We start from the raw sequence: 18904 nt of genomic DNA on the forward strand, positions 1-18904 counted from the left end.
CAAATTGGGTTTTATTTTGTGCTATAATAGTTCACACCGTGAACAAAAAAGGAGTCGTGTATCAAAATATTACAAAATTAGGCTAAGTATAAGACAGTAAAGAGCGCCAGTTTTAACAAAGATAAAAATTGACGAATGACATGCAAAACAAAAGTTTATGAATTGAGAATATTGGAGCGCTGAAAGGGAACCGCTGAAAGAAAAACGCCAAAAAAGCCAACATCACGCGGTGTTCCCAGGCGGTCACCCATCCAAGTACTGACCGCGCCCGACGTTGCTTAACTTCGGTGATCGGACGAGAACCGGTGTATTCAACGTGGTATGGACGTTGGCGACCGTTCGTCTTCGAAACGCAAACGCGAGAGGCGACATCGGAGAGAAATCTTCATTTTTTTGTTAATAATCTCCTATGAAAAATTATTAAACTTCATGGATTGAGAATATTGGAGCGCTAAAAGGGAACCGCCGAAAGAAAAACGCCAAAAAAGCCAACATCACGCGGTGTTCCCAGGCGGTCACCCATCCAAGTACTGACCGCGCCCGACGTTGCTTAACTTCGGTGATCGGACGAGAACCGGTGTATTCAACGTGGTATGGACGTTGGCGACTGATGGTCCTCGAAACGCAAACGCGAGAGGCGACATCGGAGAGAAATCTTCATTTTTTTGTTAATAATCTCCTATGAAACATGGATAAAAGTTTATGGATTGAGAATATTGGAGCGCTAAAAAGGAACCGCCGAAAGAAAAACGCCAAAAAAGCCAACATCACGCGGTGTTCCCAGGCGGTCACCCATCCAAGTACTGACCGCGCCCGACGTTGCTTAACTTCGGTGATCGGACGAGAACCGGTGTATTCAACGTGGTATGGACGTTGGCGACCGTTCGTCTTCGAAACGCAAACGCGAGACGCGACATCGGAGAGAAATCTTCATTTTTTTGTTAATAATCTCCTATGAAAAATTATTAAAGTTCATGGATTGAGAATATTGGAGCGCTAAAAAGAAACCGCCGAGAGAAAAACGCCAAAAAAGCCAACATCACGCGGTGTTCCCAGGCGGTCACCCATCCAAGTACTGACCGCGCCCGACGTTGCTTAACTTCGGTGATCGGACGAGAACCGGTGTATTCAACGTGGTATGGACGTTGGCGACAGATAGTCCTCGAAACGCAAACGCGAGAGGCGACATCGGAGAGAAATCTTCATTTTTTTGTTAATAATCTCCTATGAAACATGGATAAAAGTTTATGGATTGAGAATATTGGAGCGCTAAAAGGGAACCGCCGAAAGAAAAACGCCAAAAAAGCCAACATCACGCGGTGTTCCCAGGCGGTCACCCATCCAAGTACTGACCGCGCCCGACGTTGCTTAACTTCGGTGATCGGACGAGAACCGGTGTATTCAACGTGGTATGGACGTTGGCGACAGATGGTCCTCGAAACGCAAACGCGAGAGGCGACATCGGAGAGAAATCTTCATTTTTTTGTTAATAATCTCCTATGAAACATGGATAAAAGTTTATGGATTGAGAATATTGGAGCGCTAAAAAGGAACCGCCGAAAGAAAAACGCCAAAAAAGCCAACATCACGCGGTGTTCCCAGGCGGTCACCCATCCAAGTACTGACCGCGCCCGACGTTGCTTAACTTCGGTGATCGGACGAGAACCGGTGTATTCAACGTGGTATGGACGTTGGCGACCGTTCGTCTTCGAAACGCAAACGCGAGACGCGACATCGGAGAGAAATCTTCATTTTTTTGTTAATAATCTCCTATGAAAAATTATTAAAGTTCATGGATTGAGAATATTGGAGCGCTAAAAAGAAACCGCCGAGAGAAAAACGCCAAAAAAGCCAACATCACGCGGTGTTCCCAGGCGGTCACCCATCCAAGTACTGACCGCGCCCGACGTTGCTTAACTTCGGTGATCGGACGAGAACCGGTGTATTCAACGTGGTATGGACGTTGGCGACAGATAGTCCTCGAAACGCAAACGCGAGAGGCGACATCGGAGAGAAATCTTCATTTTTTTGTTAATAATCTCCTATGAAACATGGATAAAAGTTTATGGATTGAGAATATTGGAGCGCTAAAAGGGAACCGCCGAAAGAAAAACGCCAAAAAAGCCAACATCACGCGGTGTTCCCAGGCGGTCACCCATCCAAGTACTGACCGCGCCCGACGTTGCTTAACTTCGGTGATCGGACGAGAACCGGTGTATTCAACGTGGTATGGACGTTGGCGACAGATGGTCCTCGAAACGCAAACGCGAGAGGCGACATCGGAGAGAAATCTTCATTTTTTTGTTAATAATCTCCTATGAAACATGGATAAAAGTTTATGGATTGAGAATATTGGAGCGCTAAAAAGGAACCGCCGAAAGAAAAACGCCAAAAAAGCCAACATCACGCGGTGTTCCCAGGCGGTCACCCATCCAAGTACTGACCGCGCCCGACGTTGCTTAACTTCGGTGATCGGACGAGAACCGGTGTATTCAACGTGGTATGGACGTTGGCGACAGATGGTCCTCGAAACGCAAACGCGAGAGGCGACATCGGAGAGAAATCTTCATTTTTTTGTTAATAATCTCCTATGAAACATGGATAAAAGTTTATGGATTGAGAATATTGGAGCGCTAAAAGGGAACCGCCGAAAGAAAAACGTCAAAAAAGCCAACATCACGCGGTGTTCCCAGGCGGTCACCCATCCAAGTACTGACCGCGCCCGACGTTGCTTAACTTCGGTGATCGGACGAGAACCGGTGTATTCAACGTGGTATGGACGTTGGCGACAGATAGTCCTCGAAACGCAAACGCGAGAGGCGACATCGGAGAGAAATCTTCATTTTTTTGTTAATAATCTCCTATGAAAAATTATTAAAGTTCATGGATTGAGAATATTGGAGCGCTAAAAAGGAACCGCCGAAAGAAAAACGCCAAAAAAGCCAACATCACGCGGTGTTCCCAGGCGGTCACCCATCCAAGTACTGACCGCGCCCGACGTTGCTTAACTTCGGTGATCGGACGAGAACCGGTGTATTCAACGTGGTATGGACGTTGGCGACAGATGGTCCTCGAAACGCAAACGCGAGAGGCGACATCGGAGAGAAATCTTCATTTTTTTGTTAATAATCTCCTATGAAACATGGATAAAAGTTTATGGATTGAGAATATTGGAGCGCTAAAAGGGAACCGCCGAAAGAAAAACGCCAAAAAAGCCAACATCACGCGGTGTTCCCAGGCGGTCACCCATCCAAGTACTGACCGCGCCCGACGTTGCTTAACTTCGGTGATCGGACGAGAACCGGTGTATTCAACGTGGTATGGACGTTGGCGACTGATGGTCCTCGAAACGCAAACGCGAGAGGCGACATCGGAGAGAAATCTTCATTTTTTTGTTAATAATCTCCTATGAAAAATGGATAAAAGTTTATGGATTGAGAATATTGGAGCGCTAAAAAGGAACCGCCGAAAGAAAAACGCCAAAAAAGCCAACATCACGCGGTGTTCCCAGGCGGTCACCCATCCAAGTACTGACCGCGCCCGACGTTGCTTAACTTCGGTGATCGGACGAGAACCGGTGTATTCAACGTGGTATGGACGTTGGCGAACGTTCGTCTTCGAAACGCAAACGCGAGAGGCGACATCGGAGAGAAATCTTCATTTTTTTGTTAATAATCTCCTATGAAAAATTAATAAAAGTTCATGGATTGAGAATATTGGAGCGCTAAAAAGGAACCGCCGAAAGAAAAACGCCAAAAAAGCCAACATCACGCGGTGTTCCCAGGCGGTCACCCATCCAAGTACTGACCGCGCCCGACGTTGCTTAACTTCGGTGATCGGACGAGAACAGGTGTATTCAACGTGGTATGGACGTTGGCGACCGTTCGTCTTCGAAACGCAAACGCGAGACGCGACATCGGAGAGAAATCTTCATTTTTTTGTTAATAATCTCCTATGAAAAATTAATAAAAGTTTATGAATTGAGAATATTGGAGCGCTAAAAAGGAACCGCCGAAAGAAAAACGCCAAAAAAGCCAACATCACGCGGTGTTCCCAGGCGGTCACCCATCCAAGTACTGACCGCGCCCGACGTTGCTTAACTTCGGTGATCGGACGAGAACAGGTGTATTCAACGTGGTATGGACGTTGGCGACCGTTCGTCTTCGAAACGCAAACGCGAGACGCGACATCGGAGAGAAATCTTCATTTTTTTGTTAATAATCTCCTATGAAAAATTATTAAAGTTCATGGATTGAGAATATTGGAGCGCTAAAAAGGAACCGCCGAAAGAAAAACGCCAAAAAAGCCAACATCACGCGGTGTTCCCAGGCGGTCACCCATCCAAGTACTGACCGCGCCCGACGTTGCTTAACTTCGGTGATCGGACGAGAACCGGTGTATTCAACGTGGTATGGACGTTGGCGACCGTTGGTCTTCGAAACGCAAACGCGAGACGCGACATCGGAGAGAAATCTTCATTTTTTTGTTAATAATCTCCTATGAAAAATTAATAAAAGTTTATGAATTGAGAATATTGGAGCGCTAAAAAGAAACCGCCGAGAGAAAAACGCCAAAAAAGCCAACATCACGCGGTGTTCCCAGGCGGTCACCCATCCAAGTACTGACCGCGCCCGACGTTGCTTAACTTCGGTGATCGGACGAGAACCGGTGTATTCAACGTGGTATGGACGTTGGCGACAGATGGTCTTCGAAACGCAAACACCATCTTGGTGATCTTCGAAACCGAATCCTAATTCTTTGTTATGTCCTTGTTATTTTCTTCAATATTTTTTTTTCAACGTCCACACTAAATAGATAAATCGGCGGAAATTGCATTACATAATAATGGCTACTGCTTGGTCTCAGAAATCTTTCCTTGTGAAGTTTTGTACTTCATCGTCCACTCACATACAATACTTACCAGTGTATCGTATGTGCCTTTCGTTGTATAACAAATTTGAAAACTAAGTCGACATCTTCAGTATTTCCTTTGCGAAGTTAAACAATGTTTGTTACTATAATACATACTATGCCGCATGTACACGTCATAACAATGAACACATTCATAACACAGCTTTACACAAGTAGAGGCCTTTGCTACGTGCGAGCGTCATCGTGAAACTGGTACGCGCTCTACCAGCCTTATTCTTAGTTTCTATGTTCACAGATTCTTCCGCTCCGTGAACTCAGCTCCGATGCAGCTGTAAACGCCTTCGAGCTAAGAGCAATAACATCAACATAGAATAAGTATACAATGCAGTTTCATTTTTATTTTCAAACCGTTACTATTGTTCAATTAAACTTATTATTGTCTACATAAGGTTTGGAATATATTTTGGTTGTAAGAGAGAGATCGACACATATATAATACGCCAATACCTCACTTTGCGTAGTGGTTACGTTTCAGAAAAACACGACGCAAATTGAAACGCCGCAAAGTGAATTAAGATTTTCTATAGCAAACCACATAAAGATCGAAGATAGGTACCAGGGTCACGAAAATATTACTTTTTAAAAAGAAAATTGAACAAACAGAAATAAAATAACTCTGCCAATTAAATAAATTGTAATAATATTAACCTTTTTGGTAACCAGAAACAACGCGTAAAAATTTTTATAAATTTATTATTCTCTTTTAAAATAAGCACAACACACTACTTAATTAAAACTGAACTTTTAAAATTAGCAAAACAAAGTGAAAATAAAACTGTATTCAAATTGCGTTGATTTTTGGTTAGAAAGAGAATCCCCGAGTTTTGATGGCGTAACGCAATTAAAAACAAAAGTGTTGCCACCTTTTAAAAAATAAAATAAAATAGAATTAAAAAAAAAACGACGCAAAGCGAAGTATTGGTGTACTCTTCAGCTTTAATGAAAGTTCTTTTCGCATCGAGTAGGCAACCTGCCCACGTTTTTTTCTTTTGTGTTTATGTAAGTTAAACTCGATATTATCTATAACTAGCTGATCCCGCAAATGTTGTTTTGCAAAAAAAATATTTTTAATTTTCAATTTAAAAATAAGGGTTGATCGTAGAGGGGTAAAAATTTAAGGTTGTATGGTATTTATTTGGCGAAGAAGAGCGCCATCTACAGGGAAAATATTGAAATGGCAGAGTAACGACAGCGGACTCATCTAAATGCTACGAGATGGCAGTGTGATCGGCCTGAAAAAATCACCTTTTGTTACTAGAAAATAAAAACACAAAATATTAATAATTGGAATTGTTATCATAAAAAACAACCTGAACGCAATTGAAAACTATAAACAGTCAAGTAAGAAAGCGATCGTTCTTAAAGGTTTTTCTATGTATAAAGTATGATTAAAAAAATTGGTTACAGTATTTTAAAAGGATTTTGAAGGTGAAATCAAATTGGGTTTTATTTTGTGCTATAATAGTTCACACCGTGAACAAAAAAGGAGTCGTGTATCAAAATATTACAAAATTAGGCTAAGTATAAGACAGTAAAGAGCGCCAGTTTTAACAAAGATAAAAATTGACGAATGACATGCAAAACAAAAGTTTATGAATTGAGAATATTGGAGCGCTGAAAGGGAACCGCTGAAAGAAAAACGCCAAAAAAGCCAACATCACGCGGTGTTCCCAGGCGGTCACCCATCCAAGTACTGACCGCGCCCGACGTTGCTTAACTTCGGTGATCGGACGAGAACCGGTGTATTCAACGTGGTATGGACGTTGGCGACCGTTCGTCTTCGAAACGCAAACGCGAGAGGCGACATCGGAGAGAAATCTTCATTTTTTTGTTAATAATCTCCTATGAAAAATTATTAAACTTCATGGATTGAGAATATTGGAGCGCTAAAAGGGAACCGCCGAAAGAAAAACGCCAAAAAAGCCAACATCACGCGGTGTTCCCAGGCGGTCACCCATCCAAGTACTGACCGCGCCCGACGTTGCTTAACTTCGGTGATCGGACGAGAACCGGTGTATTCAACGTGGTATGGACGTTGGCGACTGATGGTCCTCGAAACGCAAACGCGAGAGGCGACATCGGAGAGAAATCTTCATTTTTTTGTTAATAATCTCCTATGAAACATGGATAAAAGTTTATGGATTGAGAATATTGGAGCGCTAAAAAGGAACCGCCGAAAGAAAAACGCCAAAAAAGCCAACATCACGCGGTGTTCCCAGGCGGTCACCCATCCAAGTACTGACCGCGCCCGACGTTGCTTAACTTCGGTGATCGGACGAGAACCGGTGTATTCAACGTGGTATGGACGTTGGCGACCGTTCGTCTTCGAAACGCAAACGCGAGACGCGACATCGGAGAGAAATCTTCATTTTTTTGTTAATAATCTCCTATGAAAAATTATTAAAGTTCATGGATTGAGAATATTGGAGCGCTAAAAAGAAACCGCCGAGAGAAAAACGCCAAAAAAGCCAACATCACGCGGTGTTCCCAGGCGGTCACCCATCCAAGTACTGACCGCGCCCGACGTTGCTTAACTTCGGTGATCGGACGAGAACCGGTGTATTCAACGTGGTATGGACGTTGGCGACAGATAGTCCTCGAAACGCAAACGCGAGAGGCGACATCGGAGAGAAATCTTCATTTTTTTGTTAATAATCTCCTATGAAACATGGATAAAAGTTTATGGATTGAGAATATTGGAGCGCTAAAAGGGAACCGCCGAAAGAAAAACGCCAAAAAAGCCAACATCACGCGGTGTTCCCAGGCGGTCACCCATCCAAGTACTGACCGCGCCCGACGTTGCTTAACTTCGGTGATCGGACGAGAACCGGTGTATTCAACGTGGTATGGACGTTGGCGACAGATGGTCCTCGAAACGCAAACGCGAGAGGCGACATCGGAGAGAAATCTTCATTTTTTTGTTAATAATCTCCTATGAAACATGGATAAAAGTTTATGGATTGAGAATATTGGAGCGCTAAAAAGGAACCGCCGAAAGAAAAACGCCAAAAAAGCCAACATCACGCGGTGTTCCCAGGCGGTCACCCATCCAAGTACTGACCGCGCCCGACGTTGCTTAACTTCGGTGATCGGACGAGAACCGGTGTATTCAACGTGGTATGGACGTTGGCGACAGATGGTCCTCGAAACGCAAACGCGAGAGGCGACATCGGAGAGAAATCTTCATTTTTTTGTTAATAATCTCCTATGAAACATGGATAAAAGTTTATGGATTGAGAATATTGGAGCGCTAAAAGGGAACCGCCGAAAGAAAAACGTCAAAAAAGCCAACATCACGCGGTGTTCCCAGGCGGTCACCCATCCAAGTACTGACCGCGCCCGACGTTGCTTAACTTCGGTGATCGGACGAGAACCGGTGTATTCAACGTGGTATGGACGTTGGCGACAGATAGTCCTCGAAACGCAAACGCGAGAGGCGACATCGGAGAGAAATCTTCATTTTTTTGTTAATAATCTCCTATGAAAAATTAATAAAAGTTCATGGATTGAGAATATTGGAGCGCTAAAAAGGAACCGCCGAAAGAAAAACGCCAAAAAAGCCAACATCACGCGGTGTTCCCAGGCGGTCACCCATCCAAGTACTGACCGCGCCCGACGTTGCTTAACTTCGGTGATCGGACGAGAACAGGTGTATTCAACGTGGTATGGACGTTGGCGACCGTTCGTCTTCGAAACGCAAACGCGAGACGCGACATCGGAGAGAAATCTTCATTTTTTTGTTAATAATCTCCTATGAAAAATTAATAAAAGTTTATGAATTGAGAATATTGGAGCGCTAAAAAGGAACCGCCGAAAGAAAAACGCCAAAAAAGCCAACATCACGCGGTGTTCCCAGGCGGTCACCCATCCAAGTACTGACCGCGCCCGACGTTGCTTAACTTCGGTGATCGGACGAGAACAGGTGTATTCAACGTGGTATGGACGTTGGCGACCGTTCGTCTTCGAAACGCAAACGCGAGACGCGACATCGGAGAGAAATCTTCATTTTTTTGTTAATAATCTCCTATGAAAAATTATTAAAGTTCATGGATTGAGAATATTGGAGCGCTAAAAAGGAACCGCCGAAAGAAAAACGCCAAAAAAGCCAACATCACGCGGTGTTCCCAGGCGGTCACCCATCCAAGTACTGACCGCGCCCGACGTTGCTTAACTTCGGTGATCGGACGAGAACCGGTGTATTCAACGTGGTATGGACGTTGGCGACCGTTGGTCTTCGAAACGCAAACGCGAGACGCGACATCGGAGAGAAATCTTCATTTTTTTGTTAATAATCTCCTATGAAAAATTAATAAAAGTTTATGAATTGAGAATATTGGAGCGCTAAAAAGAAACCGCCGAGAGAAAAACGCCAAAAAAGCCAACATCACGCGGTGTTCCCAGGCGGTCACCCATCCAAGTACTGACCGCGCCCGACGTTGCTTAACTTCGGTGATCGGACGAGAACCGGTGTATTCAACGTGGTATGGACGTTGGCGACAGATGGTCTTCGAAACGCAAACACCATCTTGGTGATCTTCGAAACCGAATCCTAATTCTTTGTTATGTCCTTGTTATTTTCTTCAATATTTTTTTTTCAACGTCCACACTAAATAGATAAATCGGCGGAAATTGCATTACATAATAATGGCTACTGCTTGGTCTCAGAAATCTTTCCTTGTGAAGTTTTGTACTTCATCGTCCACTCACATACAATACTTACCAGTGTATCGTATGTGCCTTTCGTTGTATAACAAATTTGAAAACTAAGTCGACATCTTCAGTATTTCCTTTGCGAAGTTAAACAATGTTTGTTACTATAATACATACTATGCCGCATGTACACGTCATAACAATGAACACATTCATAACACAGCTTTACACAAGTAGAGGCCTTTGCTACGTGCGAGCGTCATCGTGAAACTGGTACGCGCTCTACCAGCCTTATTCTTAGTTTCTATGTTCACAGATTCTTCCGCTCCGTGAACTCAGCTCCGATGCAGCTGTAAACGCCTTCGAGCTAAGAGCAATAACATCAACATAGAATAAGTATACAATGCAGTTTCATTTTTATTTTCAAACCGTTACTATTGTTCAATTAAACTTATTATTGTCTACATAAGGTTTGGAATATATTTTGGTTGTAAGAGAGAGATCGACACATATATAATACGCCAATACCTCACTTTGCGTAGTGGTTACGTTTCAGAAAAACACGACGCAAATTGAAACGCCGCAAAGTGAATTAAGATTTTCTATAGCAAACCACATAAAGATCGAAGATAGGTACCAGGGTCACGAAAATATTACTTTTTAAAAAGAAAATTGAACAAACAGAAATAAAATAACTCTGCCAATTAAATAAATTGTAATAATATTAACCTTTTTGGTAACCAGAAACAACGCGTAAAAATTTTTATAAATTTATTATTCTCTTTTAAAATAAGCACAACACACTACTTAATTAAAACTGAACTTTTAAAATTAGCAAAACAAAGTGAAAATAAAACTGTATTCAAATTGCGTTGATTTTTGGTTAGAAAGAGAATCCCCGAGTTTTGATGGCGTAACGCAATTAAAAACAAAAGTGTTGCCACCTTTTAAAAAATAAAATAAAATAGAATTAAAAAAAAAACGACGCAAAGCGAAGTATTGGTGTACTCTTCAGCTTTAATGAAAGTTCTTTTCGCATCGAGTAGGCAACCTGCCCACGTTTTTTTCTTTTGTGTTTATGTAAGTTAAACTCGATATTATCTATAACTAGCTGATCCCGCAAATGTTGTTTTGCAAAAAAAATATTTTTAATTTTCAATTTAAAAATAAGGGTTGATCGTAGAGGGGTAAAAATTTAAGGTTGTATGGTATTTATTTGGCGAAGAAGAGCGCCATCTACAGGGAAAATATTGAAATGGCAGAGTAACGACAGCGGACTCATCTAAATGCTACGAGATGGCAGTGTGATCGGCCTGAAAAAATCACCTTTTGTTACTAGAAAATAAAAACACAAAATATTAATAATTGGAATTGTTATCATAAAAAACAACCTGAACGCAATTGAAAACTATAAACAGTCAAGTAAGAAAGCGATCGTTCTTAAAGGTTTTTCTATGTATAAAGTATGATTAAAAAAATTGGTTACAGTATTTTAAAAGGATTTTGAAGGTGAAATCAAATTGGGTTTTATTTTGTGCTATAATAGTTCACACCGTGAACAAAAAAGGAGTCGTGTATCAAAATATTACAAAATTAGGCTAAGTATAAGACAGTAAAGAGCGCCAGTTTTAACAAAGATAAAAATTGACGAATGACATGCAAAACAAAAGTTTATGAATTGAGAATATTGGAGCGCTGAAAGGGAACCGCTGAAAGAAAAACGCCAAAAAAGCCAACATCACGCGGTGTTCCCAGGCGGTCACCCATCCAAGTACTGACCGCGCCCGACGTTGCTTAACTTCGGTGATCGGACGAGAACCGGTGTATTCAACGTGGTATGGACGTTGGCGACCGTTCGTCTTCGAAACGCAAACGCGAGAGGCGACATCGGAGAGAAATCTTCATTTTTTTGTTAATAATCTCCTATGAAAAATTATTAAACTTCATGGATTGAGAATATTGGAGCGCTAAAAGGGAACCGCCGAAAGAAAAACGCCAAAAAAGCCAACATCACGCGGTGTTCCCAGGCGGTCACCCATCCAAGTACTGACCGCGCCCGACGTTGCTTAACTTCGGTGATCGGACGAGAACCGGTGTATTCAACGTGGTATGGACGTTGGCGACTGATGGTCCTCGAAACGCAAACGCGAGAGGCGACATCGGAGAGAAATCTTCATTTTTTTGTTAATAATCTCCTATGAAACATGGATAAAAGTTTATGGATTGAGAATATTGGAGCGCTAAAAAGGAACCGCCGAAAGAAAAACGCCAAAAAAGCCAACATCACGCGGTGTTCCCAGGCGGTCACCCATCCAAGTACTGACCGCGCCCGACGTTGCTTAACTTCGGTGATCGGACGAGAACCGGTGTATTCAACGTGGTATGGACGTTGGCGACCGTTCGTCTTCGAAACGCAAACGCGAGACGCGACATCGGAGAGAAATCTTCATTTTTTTGTTAATAATCTCCTATGAAAAATTATTAAAGTTCATGGATTGAGAATATTGGAGCGCTAAAAAGAAACCGCCGAGAGAAAAACGCCAAAAAAGCCAACATCACGCGGTGTTCCCAGGCGGTCACCCATCCAAGTACTGACCGCGCCCGACGTTGCTTAACTTCGGTGATCGGACGAGAACCGGTGTATTCAACGTGGTATGGACGTTGGCGACAGATAGTCCTCGAAACGCAAACGCGAGAGGCGACATCGGAGAGAAATCTTCATTTTTTTGTTAATAATCTCCTATGAAACATGGATAAAAGTTTATGGATTGAGAATATTGGAGCGCTAAAAGGGAACCGCCGAAAGAAAAACGCCAAAAAAGCCAACATCACGCGGTGTTCCCAGGCGGTCACCCATCCAAGTACTGACCGCGCCCGACGTTGCTTAACTTCGGTGATCGGACGAGAACCGGTGTATTCAACGTGGTATGGACGTTGGCGACAGATGGTCCTCGAAACGCAAACGCGAGAGGCGACATCGGAGAGAAATCTTCATTTTTTTGTTAATAATCTCCTATGAAACATGGATAAAAGTTTATGGATTGAGAATATTGGAGCGCTAAAAAGGAACCGCCGAAAGAAAAACGCCAAAAAAGCCAACATCACGCGGTGTTCCCAGGCGGTCACCCATCCAAGTACTGACCGCGCCCGACGTTGCTTAACTTCGGTGATCGGACGAGAACCGGTGTATTCAACGTGGTATGGACGTTGGCGACAGATGGTCCTCGAAACGCAAACGCGAGAGGCGACATCGGAGAGAAATCTTCATTTTTTTGTTAATAATCTCCTATGAAACATGGATAAAAGTTTATGGATTGAGAATATTGGAGCGCTAAAAGGGAACCGCCGAAAGAAAAACGTCAAAAAAGCCAACATCACGCGGTGTTCCCAGGCGGTCACCCATCCAAGTACTGACCGCGCCCGACGTTGCTTAACTTCGGTGATCGGACGAGAACCGGTGTATTCAACGTGGTATGGACGTTGGCGACAGATAGTCCTCGAAACGCAAACGCGAGAGGCGACATCGGAGAGAAATCTTCATTTTTTTGTTAATAATCTCCTATGAAAAATTATTAAAGTTCATGGATTGAGAATATTGGAGCGCTAAAAAGGAACCGCCGAAAGAAAAACGCCAAAAAAGCCAACATCACGCGGTGTTCCCAGGCGGTCACCCATCCAAGTACTGACCGCGCCCGACGTTGCTTAACTTCGGTGATCGGACGAGAACCGGTGTATTCAACGTGGTATGGACGTTGGCGACAGATGGTCCTCGAAACGCAAACGCGAGAGGCGACATCGGAGAGAAATCTTCATTTTTTTGTTAATAATCTCCTATGAAACATGGATAAAAGTTTATGGATTGAGAATATTGGAGCGCTAAAAGGGAACCGCCGAAAGAAAAACGCCAAAAAAGCCAACATCACGCGGTGTTCCCAGGCGGTCACCCATCCAAGTACTGACCGCGCCCGACGTTGCTTAACTTCGGTGATCGGACGAGAACCGGTGTATTCAACGTGGTATGGACGTTGGCGACTGATGGTCCTCGAAACGCAAACGCGAGAGGCGACATCGGAGAGAAATCTTCATTTTTTTGTTAATAATCTCCTATGAAAAATGGATAAAAGTTTATGGATTGAGAATATTGGAGCGCTAAAAAGGAACCGCCGAAAGAAAAACGCCAAAAAAGCCAACATCACGCGGTGTTCCCAGGCGGTCACCCATCCAAGTACTGACCGCGCCCGACGTTGCTTAACTTCGGTGATCGGACGAGAACCGGTGTATTCAACGTGGTATGGACGTTGGCGAACGTTCGTCTTCGAAACGCAAACGCGAGAGGCGACATCGGAGAGAAATCTTCATTTTTTTGTTAATAATCTCCTATGAAAAATTAATAAAAGTTCATGGATTGAGAATATTGGAGCGCTAAAAAGGAACCGCCGAAAGAAAAACGCCAAAAAAGCCAACATCACGCGGTGTTCCCAGGCGGTCACCCATCCAAGTACTGACCGCGCCCGACGTTGCTTAACTTCGGTGATCGGACGAGAACAGGTGTATTCAACGTGGTATGGACGTTGGCGACCGTTCGTCTTCGAAACGCAAACGCGAGACGCGACATCGGAGAGAAATCTTCATTTTTTTGTTAATAATCTCCTATGAAAAATTAATAAAAGTTTATGAATTGAGAATATTGGAGCGCTAAAAAGGAACCGCCGAAAGAAAAACGCCAAAAAAGCCAACATCACGCGGTGTTCCCAGGCGGTCACCCATCCAAGTACTGACCGCGCCCGACGTTGCTTAACTTCGGTGATCGGACGAGAACAGGTGTATTCAACGTGGTATGGACGTTGGCGACCGTTCGTCTTCGAAACGCAAACGCGAGACGCGACATCGGAGAGAAATCTTCATTTTTTTGTTAATAATCTCCTATGAAAAATTATTAAAGTTCATGGATTGAGAATATTGGAGCGCTAAAAAGGAACCGCCGAAAGAAAAACGCCAAAAAAGCCAACATCACGCGGTGTTCCCAGGCGGTCACCCATCCAAGTACTGACCGCGCCCGACGTTGCTTAACTTCGGTGATCGGACGAGAACCGGTGTATTCAACGTGGTATGGACGTTGGCGACCGTTGGTCTTCGAAACGCAAACGCGAGACGCGACATCGGAGAGAAATCTTCATTTTTTTGTTAATAATCTCCTATGAAAAATTAATAAAAGTTTATGAATTGAGAATATTGGAGCGCTAAAAAGAAACCGCCGAGAGAAAAACGCCAAAAAAGCCAACATCACGCGGTGTTCCCAGGCGGTCACCCATCCAAGTACTGACCGCGCCCGACGTTGCTTAACTTCGGTGATCGGACGAGAACCGGTGTATTCAACGTGGTATGGACGTTGGCGACAGATGGTCTTCGAAACGCAAACACCATCTTGGTGATCTTCGAAACCGAATCCTAATTCTTTGTTATGTCCTTGTTATTTTCTTCAATATTTTTTTTTCAACGTCCACACTAAATAGATAAATCGGCGGAAATTGCATTACATAATAATGGCTACTGCTTGGTCTCAGAAATCTTTCCTTGTGAAGTTTTGTACTTCATCGTCCACTCACATACAATACTTACCAGTGTATCGTATGTGCCTTTCGTTGTATAACAAATTTGAAAACTAAGTCGACATCTTCAGTATTTCCTTTGCGAAGTTAAACAATGTTTGTTACTATAATACATACTATGCCGCATGTACACGTCATAACAATGAACACATTCATAACACAGCTTTACACAAGTAGAGGCCTTTGCTACGTGCGAGCGTCATCGTGAAACTGGTACGCGCTCTACCAGCCTTATTCTTAGTTTCTATGTTCACAGATTCTTCCGCTCCGTGAACTCAGCTCCGATGCAGCTGTAAACGCCTTCGAGCTAAGAGCAATAACATCAACATAGAATAAGTATACAATGCAGTTTCATTTTTATTTTCAAACCGTTACTATTGTTCAATTAAACTTATTATTGTCTACATAAGGTTTGGAATATATTTTGGTTGTAAGAGAGAGATCGACACATATATAATACGCCAATACCTCACTTTGCGTAGTGGTTACGTTTCAGAAAAACACGACGCAAATTGAAACGCCGCAAAGTGAATTAAGATTTTCTATAGCAAACCACATAAAGATCGAAGATAGGTACCAGGGTCACGAAAATATTACTTTTTAAAAAGAAAATTGAACAAACAGAAATAAAATAACTCTGCCAATTAAATAAATTGTAATAATATTAACCTTTTTGGTAACCAGAAACAACGCGTAAAAATTTTTATAAATTTATTATTCTCTTTTAAAATAAGCACAACACACTACTTAATTAAAACTGAACTTTTAAAATTAGCAAAACAAAGTGAAAATAAAACTGTATTCAAATTGCGTTGATTTTTGGTTAGAAAGAGAATCCCCGAGTTTTGATGGCGTAACGCAATTAAAAACAAAAGTGTTGCCACCTTTTAAAAAATAAAATAAAATAGAATTAAAAAAAAAACGACGCAAAGCGAAGTATTGGTGTACTCTTCAGCTTTAATGAAAGTTCTTTTCGCATCGAGTAGGCAACCTGCCCACGTTTTTTTCTTTTGTGTTTATGTAAGTTAAACTCGATATTATCTATAACTAGCTGATCCCGCAAATGTTGTTTTGCAAAAAAAATATTTTTAATTTTCAATTTAAAAATAAGGGTTGATCGTAGAGGGGTAAAAATTTAAGGTTGTATGGTATTTATTTGGCGAAGAAGAGCGCCATCTACAGGGAAAATATTGAAATGGCAGAGTAACGACAGCGGACTCATCTAAATGCTACGAGATGGCAGTGTGATCGGCCTGAAAAAATCACCTTTTGTTACTAGAAAATAAAAACACAAAATATTAATAATTGGAATTGTTATCATAAAAAACAACCTGAACGCAATTGAAAACTATAAACAGTCAAGTAAGAAAGCGATCGTTCTTAAAGGTTTTTCTATGTATAAAGTATGATTAAAAAAATTGGTTACAGTATTTTAAAAGGATTTTGAAGGTGAAATCAAATTGGGTTTTATTTTGTGCTATAATAGTTCACACCGTGAACAAAAAAGGAGTCGTGTATCAAAATATTACAAAATTAGGCTAAGTATAAGACAGTAAAGAGCGCCAGTTTTAACAAAGATAAAAATTGATGAATGACATGCAAAACAAAAGTTTATGAATTGAGAATATTGGAGCGCTGAAAGGGAACCGCTGAAAGAAAAACGCCAAAAAAGCCAACATCACGCGGTGTTCCCAGGCGGTCACCCATCCAAGTACTGACCGCGCCCGACGTTGCTTAACTTCGGTGATCGGACGAGAACCGGTGTATTCAACGTGGTATGGACGTTGGCGACCGTTCGTCTTCGAAACGCAAACGCGAGAGGCGACATCGGAGAGAAATCTTCATTTTTTTGTTAATAATCTCCTATGAAAAATTATTAAACTTCATGGATTGAGAATATTGGAGCGCTAAAAGGGAACCGCCGAAAGAAAAACGCCAAAAAAGCCAACATCACGCGGTGTTCCCAGGCGGTCACCCATCCAAGTACTGACCGCGCCCGACGTTGCTTAACTTCGGTGATCGGACGAGAACCGGTGTATTCAACGTGGTATGGACGTTGGCGACTGATGGTCCTCGAAACGCAAACGCGAGAGGCGACATCGGAGAGAAATCTTCATTTTTTTGTTAATAATCTCCTATGAAACATGGATAAAAGTTTATGGATTGAGAATATTGGAGCGCTAAAAAGGAACCGCCGAAAGAAAAACGCCAAAAAAGCCAACATCACGCGGTGTTCCCAGGCGGTCACCCATCCAAGTACTGACCGCGCCCGACGTTGCTTAACTTCGGTGATCGGACGAGAACCGGTGTATTCAACGTGGTATGGACGTTGGCGACCGTTCGTCTTCGAAACGCAAACGCGAGACGCGACATCGGAGAGAAATCTTCATTTTTTTGTTAATAATCTCCTATGAAAAATTATTAAAGTTCATGGATTGAGAATATTGGAGCGCTAAAAAGAAACCGCCGAGAGAAAAACGCCAAAAAAGCCAACATCACGCGGTGTTCCCAGGCGGTCACCCATCCAAGTACTGACCGCGCCCGACGTTGCTTAACTTCGGTGATCGGACGAGAACCGGTGTATTCAACGTGGTATGGACGTTGGCGACAGATAGTCCTCGAAACGCAAACGCGAGAGGCGACATCGGAGAGAAATCTTCATTTTTTTGTTAATAATCTCCTATGAAACATGGATAAAAGTTTATGGATTGAGAATATTGGAGCGCTAAAAGGGAACCGCCGAAAGAAAAACGCCAAAAAAGCCAACATCACGCGGTGTTCCCAGGCGGTCACCCATCCAAGTACTGACCGCGCCCGACGTTGCTTAACTTCGGTGATCGGACGAGAACCGGTGTATTCAACGTGGTATGGACGTTGGCGACCGTTCGTCTTCGAAACGCAAACGCGAGAGGCGACATCGGAGAGAAATCTTCATTTTTTTGTTAATAATCTCCTATGAAAAATTATTAAACTTCATGGATTGAGAATATTGGAGCGCTAAAAGGGAACCGCCGAAAGAAAAACGCCAAAAAAGCCAACATCACGCGGTGTTCCCAGGCGGTCACCCATCCAAGTACTGACCGCGCCCGACGTTGCTTAACTTCGGTGATCGGACGAGAACCGGTGTATTCAACGTGGTATGGACGTTGGCGACTGATGGTCCTCGAAACGCAAACGCGAGAGGCGACATCGGAGAGAAATCTTCATTTTTTTGTTAATAATCTCCTATGAAACATGGATAAAAGTTTATGGATTGAGAATATTGGAGCGCTAAAAAGGAACCGCCGAAAGAAAAACGCCAAAAAAGCCAACATCACGCGGTGTTCCCAGGCGGTCACCCATCCAAGTACTGACCGCGCCCGACGTTGCTTAACTTCGGTGATCGGACGAGAACCGGTGTATTCAACGTGGTATGGACGTTGGCGACCGTTCGTCTTCGAAACGCAAACGCGAGACGCGACATCGGAGAGAAATCTTCATTTTTTTGTTAATAATCTCCTATGAAAAATTATTAAAGTTCATGGATTGAGAATATTGGAGCGCTAAAAAGAAACCGCCGAGAGAAAAACGCCAAAAAAGCCAACATCACGCGGTGTTCCCAGGCGGTCACCCATCCAAGTACTGACCGCGCCCGACGTTGCTTAACTTCGGTGATCGGACGAGAACCGGTGTATTCAACGTGGTATGGACGTTGGCGACAGATGGTCCTCGAA

At 43.0% G+C, this 18904-nt stretch overlaps 50 non-coding genes across 50 annotated transcripts; all 50 read right to left on the reverse strand.

Annotated features, from left to right (window-relative positions):
- Positions 1–214: 214 nt before the first annotated feature.
- On the reverse strand, positions 215–333 carry LOC137928388 (5S ribosomal RNA). Its single transcript, XR_011108494.1, has one exon. It is a non-coding gene; the product is annotated as a 5S ribosomal RNA (ribosomal RNA).
- A 153-nt stretch (positions 334–486) lies between these two features.
- On the reverse strand, positions 487–605 carry LOC137928389 (5S ribosomal RNA). The gene has a single exon (XR_011108495.1). It is a non-coding gene; the product is annotated as a 5S ribosomal RNA (ribosomal RNA).
- A 154-nt stretch (positions 606–759) lies between these two features.
- On the reverse strand, positions 760–878 carry LOC137928391 (5S ribosomal RNA). Its single transcript, XR_011108497.1, has one exon. It is a non-coding gene; the product is annotated as a 5S ribosomal RNA (ribosomal RNA).
- A 153-nt stretch (positions 879–1031) lies between these two features.
- LOC137928392 (5S ribosomal RNA) lies at positions 1032–1150 on the reverse strand. The gene has a single exon (XR_011108498.1). It is a non-coding gene; the product is annotated as a 5S ribosomal RNA (ribosomal RNA).
- Positions 1151–1304: 154 nt separating this feature from the next.
- On the reverse strand, positions 1305–1423 carry LOC137928393 (5S ribosomal RNA). The gene has a single exon (XR_011108499.1). It is a non-coding gene; the product is annotated as a 5S ribosomal RNA (ribosomal RNA).
- Positions 1424–1577: 154 nt separating this feature from the next.
- LOC137928394 (5S ribosomal RNA) lies at positions 1578–1696 on the reverse strand. The gene has a single exon (XR_011108500.1). It is a non-coding gene; the product is annotated as a 5S ribosomal RNA (ribosomal RNA).
- A 153-nt stretch (positions 1697–1849) lies between these two features.
- On the reverse strand, positions 1850–1968 carry LOC137928395 (5S ribosomal RNA). The gene has a single exon (XR_011108501.1). It is a non-coding gene; the product is annotated as a 5S ribosomal RNA (ribosomal RNA).
- A 154-nt stretch (positions 1969–2122) lies between these two features.
- Positions 2123–2241, reverse strand: LOC137928396 (5S ribosomal RNA). Its single transcript, XR_011108502.1, has one exon. It is a non-coding gene; the product is annotated as a 5S ribosomal RNA (ribosomal RNA).
- Positions 2242–2395: 154 nt separating this feature from the next.
- LOC137928397 (5S ribosomal RNA) lies at positions 2396–2514 on the reverse strand. The gene has a single exon (XR_011108503.1). It is a non-coding gene; the product is annotated as a 5S ribosomal RNA (ribosomal RNA).
- Positions 2515–2668: 154 nt separating this feature from the next.
- On the reverse strand, positions 2669–2787 carry LOC137928398 (5S ribosomal RNA). Its single transcript, XR_011108504.1, has one exon. It is a non-coding gene; the product is annotated as a 5S ribosomal RNA (ribosomal RNA).
- A 153-nt stretch (positions 2788–2940) lies between these two features.
- LOC137928399 (5S ribosomal RNA) lies at positions 2941–3059 on the reverse strand. Its single transcript, XR_011108505.1, has one exon. It is a non-coding gene; the product is annotated as a 5S ribosomal RNA (ribosomal RNA).
- A 154-nt stretch (positions 3060–3213) lies between these two features.
- Positions 3214–3332, reverse strand: LOC137928400 (5S ribosomal RNA). Its single transcript, XR_011108506.1, has one exon. It is a non-coding gene; the product is annotated as a 5S ribosomal RNA (ribosomal RNA).
- A 154-nt stretch (positions 3333–3486) lies between these two features.
- Positions 3487–3605, reverse strand: LOC137928403 (5S ribosomal RNA). The gene has a single exon (XR_011108508.1). It is a non-coding gene; the product is annotated as a 5S ribosomal RNA (ribosomal RNA).
- Positions 3606–3759: 154 nt separating this feature from the next.
- LOC137928019 (5S ribosomal RNA) lies at positions 3760–3878 on the reverse strand. The gene has a single exon (XR_011108143.1). It is a non-coding gene; the product is annotated as a 5S ribosomal RNA (ribosomal RNA).
- Positions 3879–4032: 154 nt separating this feature from the next.
- LOC137928020 (5S ribosomal RNA) lies at positions 4033–4151 on the reverse strand. The gene has a single exon (XR_011108144.1). It is a non-coding gene; the product is annotated as a 5S ribosomal RNA (ribosomal RNA).
- A 153-nt stretch (positions 4152–4304) lies between these two features.
- LOC137928404 (5S ribosomal RNA) lies at positions 4305–4423 on the reverse strand. Its single transcript, XR_011108509.1, has one exon. It is a non-coding gene; the product is annotated as a 5S ribosomal RNA (ribosomal RNA).
- Positions 4424–4577: 154 nt separating this feature from the next.
- Positions 4578–4696, reverse strand: LOC137928405 (5S ribosomal RNA). Its single transcript, XR_011108510.1, has one exon. It is a non-coding gene; the product is annotated as a 5S ribosomal RNA (ribosomal RNA).
- A 1885-nt stretch (positions 4697–6581) lies between these two features.
- LOC137928406 (5S ribosomal RNA) lies at positions 6582–6700 on the reverse strand. Its single transcript, XR_011108511.1, has one exon. It is a non-coding gene; the product is annotated as a 5S ribosomal RNA (ribosomal RNA).
- A 153-nt stretch (positions 6701–6853) lies between these two features.
- On the reverse strand, positions 6854–6972 carry LOC137928407 (5S ribosomal RNA). Its single transcript, XR_011108512.1, has one exon. It is a non-coding gene; the product is annotated as a 5S ribosomal RNA (ribosomal RNA).
- Positions 6973–7126: 154 nt separating this feature from the next.
- LOC137928408 (5S ribosomal RNA) lies at positions 7127–7245 on the reverse strand. The gene has a single exon (XR_011108513.1). It is a non-coding gene; the product is annotated as a 5S ribosomal RNA (ribosomal RNA).
- Positions 7246–7398: 153 nt separating this feature from the next.
- On the reverse strand, positions 7399–7517 carry LOC137928409 (5S ribosomal RNA). The gene has a single exon (XR_011108514.1). It is a non-coding gene; the product is annotated as a 5S ribosomal RNA (ribosomal RNA).
- A 154-nt stretch (positions 7518–7671) lies between these two features.
- LOC137928410 (5S ribosomal RNA) lies at positions 7672–7790 on the reverse strand. Its single transcript, XR_011108515.1, has one exon. It is a non-coding gene; the product is annotated as a 5S ribosomal RNA (ribosomal RNA).
- Positions 7791–7944: 154 nt separating this feature from the next.
- LOC137928411 (5S ribosomal RNA) lies at positions 7945–8063 on the reverse strand. Its single transcript, XR_011108516.1, has one exon. It is a non-coding gene; the product is annotated as a 5S ribosomal RNA (ribosomal RNA).
- A 154-nt stretch (positions 8064–8217) lies between these two features.
- On the reverse strand, positions 8218–8336 carry LOC137928412 (5S ribosomal RNA). The gene has a single exon (XR_011108517.1). It is a non-coding gene; the product is annotated as a 5S ribosomal RNA (ribosomal RNA).
- Positions 8337–8490: 154 nt separating this feature from the next.
- Positions 8491–8609, reverse strand: LOC137928022 (5S ribosomal RNA). Its single transcript, XR_011108146.1, has one exon. It is a non-coding gene; the product is annotated as a 5S ribosomal RNA (ribosomal RNA).
- Positions 8610–8763: 154 nt separating this feature from the next.
- Positions 8764–8882, reverse strand: LOC137928023 (5S ribosomal RNA). The gene has a single exon (XR_011108147.1). It is a non-coding gene; the product is annotated as a 5S ribosomal RNA (ribosomal RNA).
- Positions 8883–9035: 153 nt separating this feature from the next.
- Positions 9036–9154, reverse strand: LOC137928414 (5S ribosomal RNA). Its single transcript, XR_011108519.1, has one exon. It is a non-coding gene; the product is annotated as a 5S ribosomal RNA (ribosomal RNA).
- Positions 9155–9308: 154 nt separating this feature from the next.
- On the reverse strand, positions 9309–9427 carry LOC137928415 (5S ribosomal RNA). Its single transcript, XR_011108520.1, has one exon. It is a non-coding gene; the product is annotated as a 5S ribosomal RNA (ribosomal RNA).
- A 1885-nt stretch (positions 9428–11312) lies between these two features.
- Positions 11313–11431, reverse strand: LOC137928416 (5S ribosomal RNA). The gene has a single exon (XR_011108521.1). It is a non-coding gene; the product is annotated as a 5S ribosomal RNA (ribosomal RNA).
- Positions 11432–11584: 153 nt separating this feature from the next.
- On the reverse strand, positions 11585–11703 carry LOC137928417 (5S ribosomal RNA). The gene has a single exon (XR_011108522.1). It is a non-coding gene; the product is annotated as a 5S ribosomal RNA (ribosomal RNA).
- A 154-nt stretch (positions 11704–11857) lies between these two features.
- Positions 11858–11976, reverse strand: LOC137928419 (5S ribosomal RNA). Its single transcript, XR_011108523.1, has one exon. It is a non-coding gene; the product is annotated as a 5S ribosomal RNA (ribosomal RNA).
- Positions 11977–12129: 153 nt separating this feature from the next.
- On the reverse strand, positions 12130–12248 carry LOC137928420 (5S ribosomal RNA). The gene has a single exon (XR_011108524.1). It is a non-coding gene; the product is annotated as a 5S ribosomal RNA (ribosomal RNA).
- Positions 12249–12402: 154 nt separating this feature from the next.
- Positions 12403–12521, reverse strand: LOC137928421 (5S ribosomal RNA). Its single transcript, XR_011108525.1, has one exon. It is a non-coding gene; the product is annotated as a 5S ribosomal RNA (ribosomal RNA).
- Positions 12522–12675: 154 nt separating this feature from the next.
- Positions 12676–12794, reverse strand: LOC137928422 (5S ribosomal RNA). The gene has a single exon (XR_011108526.1). It is a non-coding gene; the product is annotated as a 5S ribosomal RNA (ribosomal RNA).
- A 154-nt stretch (positions 12795–12948) lies between these two features.
- On the reverse strand, positions 12949–13067 carry LOC137928423 (5S ribosomal RNA). The gene has a single exon (XR_011108527.1). It is a non-coding gene; the product is annotated as a 5S ribosomal RNA (ribosomal RNA).
- A 153-nt stretch (positions 13068–13220) lies between these two features.
- LOC137928424 (5S ribosomal RNA) lies at positions 13221–13339 on the reverse strand. Its single transcript, XR_011108528.1, has one exon. It is a non-coding gene; the product is annotated as a 5S ribosomal RNA (ribosomal RNA).
- A 154-nt stretch (positions 13340–13493) lies between these two features.
- Positions 13494–13612, reverse strand: LOC137928426 (5S ribosomal RNA). The gene has a single exon (XR_011108530.1). It is a non-coding gene; the product is annotated as a 5S ribosomal RNA (ribosomal RNA).
- A 154-nt stretch (positions 13613–13766) lies between these two features.
- Positions 13767–13885, reverse strand: LOC137928427 (5S ribosomal RNA). Its single transcript, XR_011108531.1, has one exon. It is a non-coding gene; the product is annotated as a 5S ribosomal RNA (ribosomal RNA).
- Positions 13886–14039: 154 nt separating this feature from the next.
- Positions 14040–14158, reverse strand: LOC137928024 (5S ribosomal RNA). Its single transcript, XR_011108148.1, has one exon. It is a non-coding gene; the product is annotated as a 5S ribosomal RNA (ribosomal RNA).
- A 154-nt stretch (positions 14159–14312) lies between these two features.
- LOC137928025 (5S ribosomal RNA) lies at positions 14313–14431 on the reverse strand. Its single transcript, XR_011108149.1, has one exon. It is a non-coding gene; the product is annotated as a 5S ribosomal RNA (ribosomal RNA).
- A 153-nt stretch (positions 14432–14584) lies between these two features.
- On the reverse strand, positions 14585–14703 carry LOC137928428 (5S ribosomal RNA). Its single transcript, XR_011108532.1, has one exon. It is a non-coding gene; the product is annotated as a 5S ribosomal RNA (ribosomal RNA).
- Positions 14704–14857: 154 nt separating this feature from the next.
- LOC137928429 (5S ribosomal RNA) lies at positions 14858–14976 on the reverse strand. The gene has a single exon (XR_011108533.1). It is a non-coding gene; the product is annotated as a 5S ribosomal RNA (ribosomal RNA).
- Positions 14977–16861: 1885 nt separating this feature from the next.
- On the reverse strand, positions 16862–16980 carry LOC137928430 (5S ribosomal RNA). The gene has a single exon (XR_011108534.1). It is a non-coding gene; the product is annotated as a 5S ribosomal RNA (ribosomal RNA).
- Positions 16981–17133: 153 nt separating this feature from the next.
- Positions 17134–17252, reverse strand: LOC137928431 (5S ribosomal RNA). Its single transcript, XR_011108535.1, has one exon. It is a non-coding gene; the product is annotated as a 5S ribosomal RNA (ribosomal RNA).
- Positions 17253–17406: 154 nt separating this feature from the next.
- LOC137928432 (5S ribosomal RNA) lies at positions 17407–17525 on the reverse strand. Its single transcript, XR_011108536.1, has one exon. It is a non-coding gene; the product is annotated as a 5S ribosomal RNA (ribosomal RNA).
- Positions 17526–17678: 153 nt separating this feature from the next.
- LOC137928433 (5S ribosomal RNA) lies at positions 17679–17797 on the reverse strand. The gene has a single exon (XR_011108537.1). It is a non-coding gene; the product is annotated as a 5S ribosomal RNA (ribosomal RNA).
- Positions 17798–17951: 154 nt separating this feature from the next.
- LOC137928435 (5S ribosomal RNA) lies at positions 17952–18070 on the reverse strand. Its single transcript, XR_011108538.1, has one exon. It is a non-coding gene; the product is annotated as a 5S ribosomal RNA (ribosomal RNA).
- Positions 18071–18223: 153 nt separating this feature from the next.
- LOC137928436 (5S ribosomal RNA) lies at positions 18224–18342 on the reverse strand. Its single transcript, XR_011108539.1, has one exon. It is a non-coding gene; the product is annotated as a 5S ribosomal RNA (ribosomal RNA).
- A 154-nt stretch (positions 18343–18496) lies between these two features.
- LOC137928438 (5S ribosomal RNA) lies at positions 18497–18615 on the reverse strand. Its single transcript, XR_011108541.1, has one exon. It is a non-coding gene; the product is annotated as a 5S ribosomal RNA (ribosomal RNA).
- Positions 18616–18768: 153 nt separating this feature from the next.
- Positions 18769–18887, reverse strand: LOC137928439 (5S ribosomal RNA). Its single transcript, XR_011108542.1, has one exon. It is a non-coding gene; the product is annotated as a 5S ribosomal RNA (ribosomal RNA).
- Between the last annotated feature and the right edge of the window lie 17 nt (positions 18888–18904).

The sequence above is a fragment of the Battus philenor genome, unplaced genomic scaffold (assembly GCF_028537555.1).
Source record: "Battus philenor isolate CCGP_79_NKW_IND1 unplaced genomic scaffold, ilBatPhil1.0.hap1 SCAF_38, whole genome shotgun sequence".
Lineage (NCBI taxonomy): Eukaryota > Metazoa > Arthropoda > Insecta > Lepidoptera > Papilionidae > Battus > Battus philenor.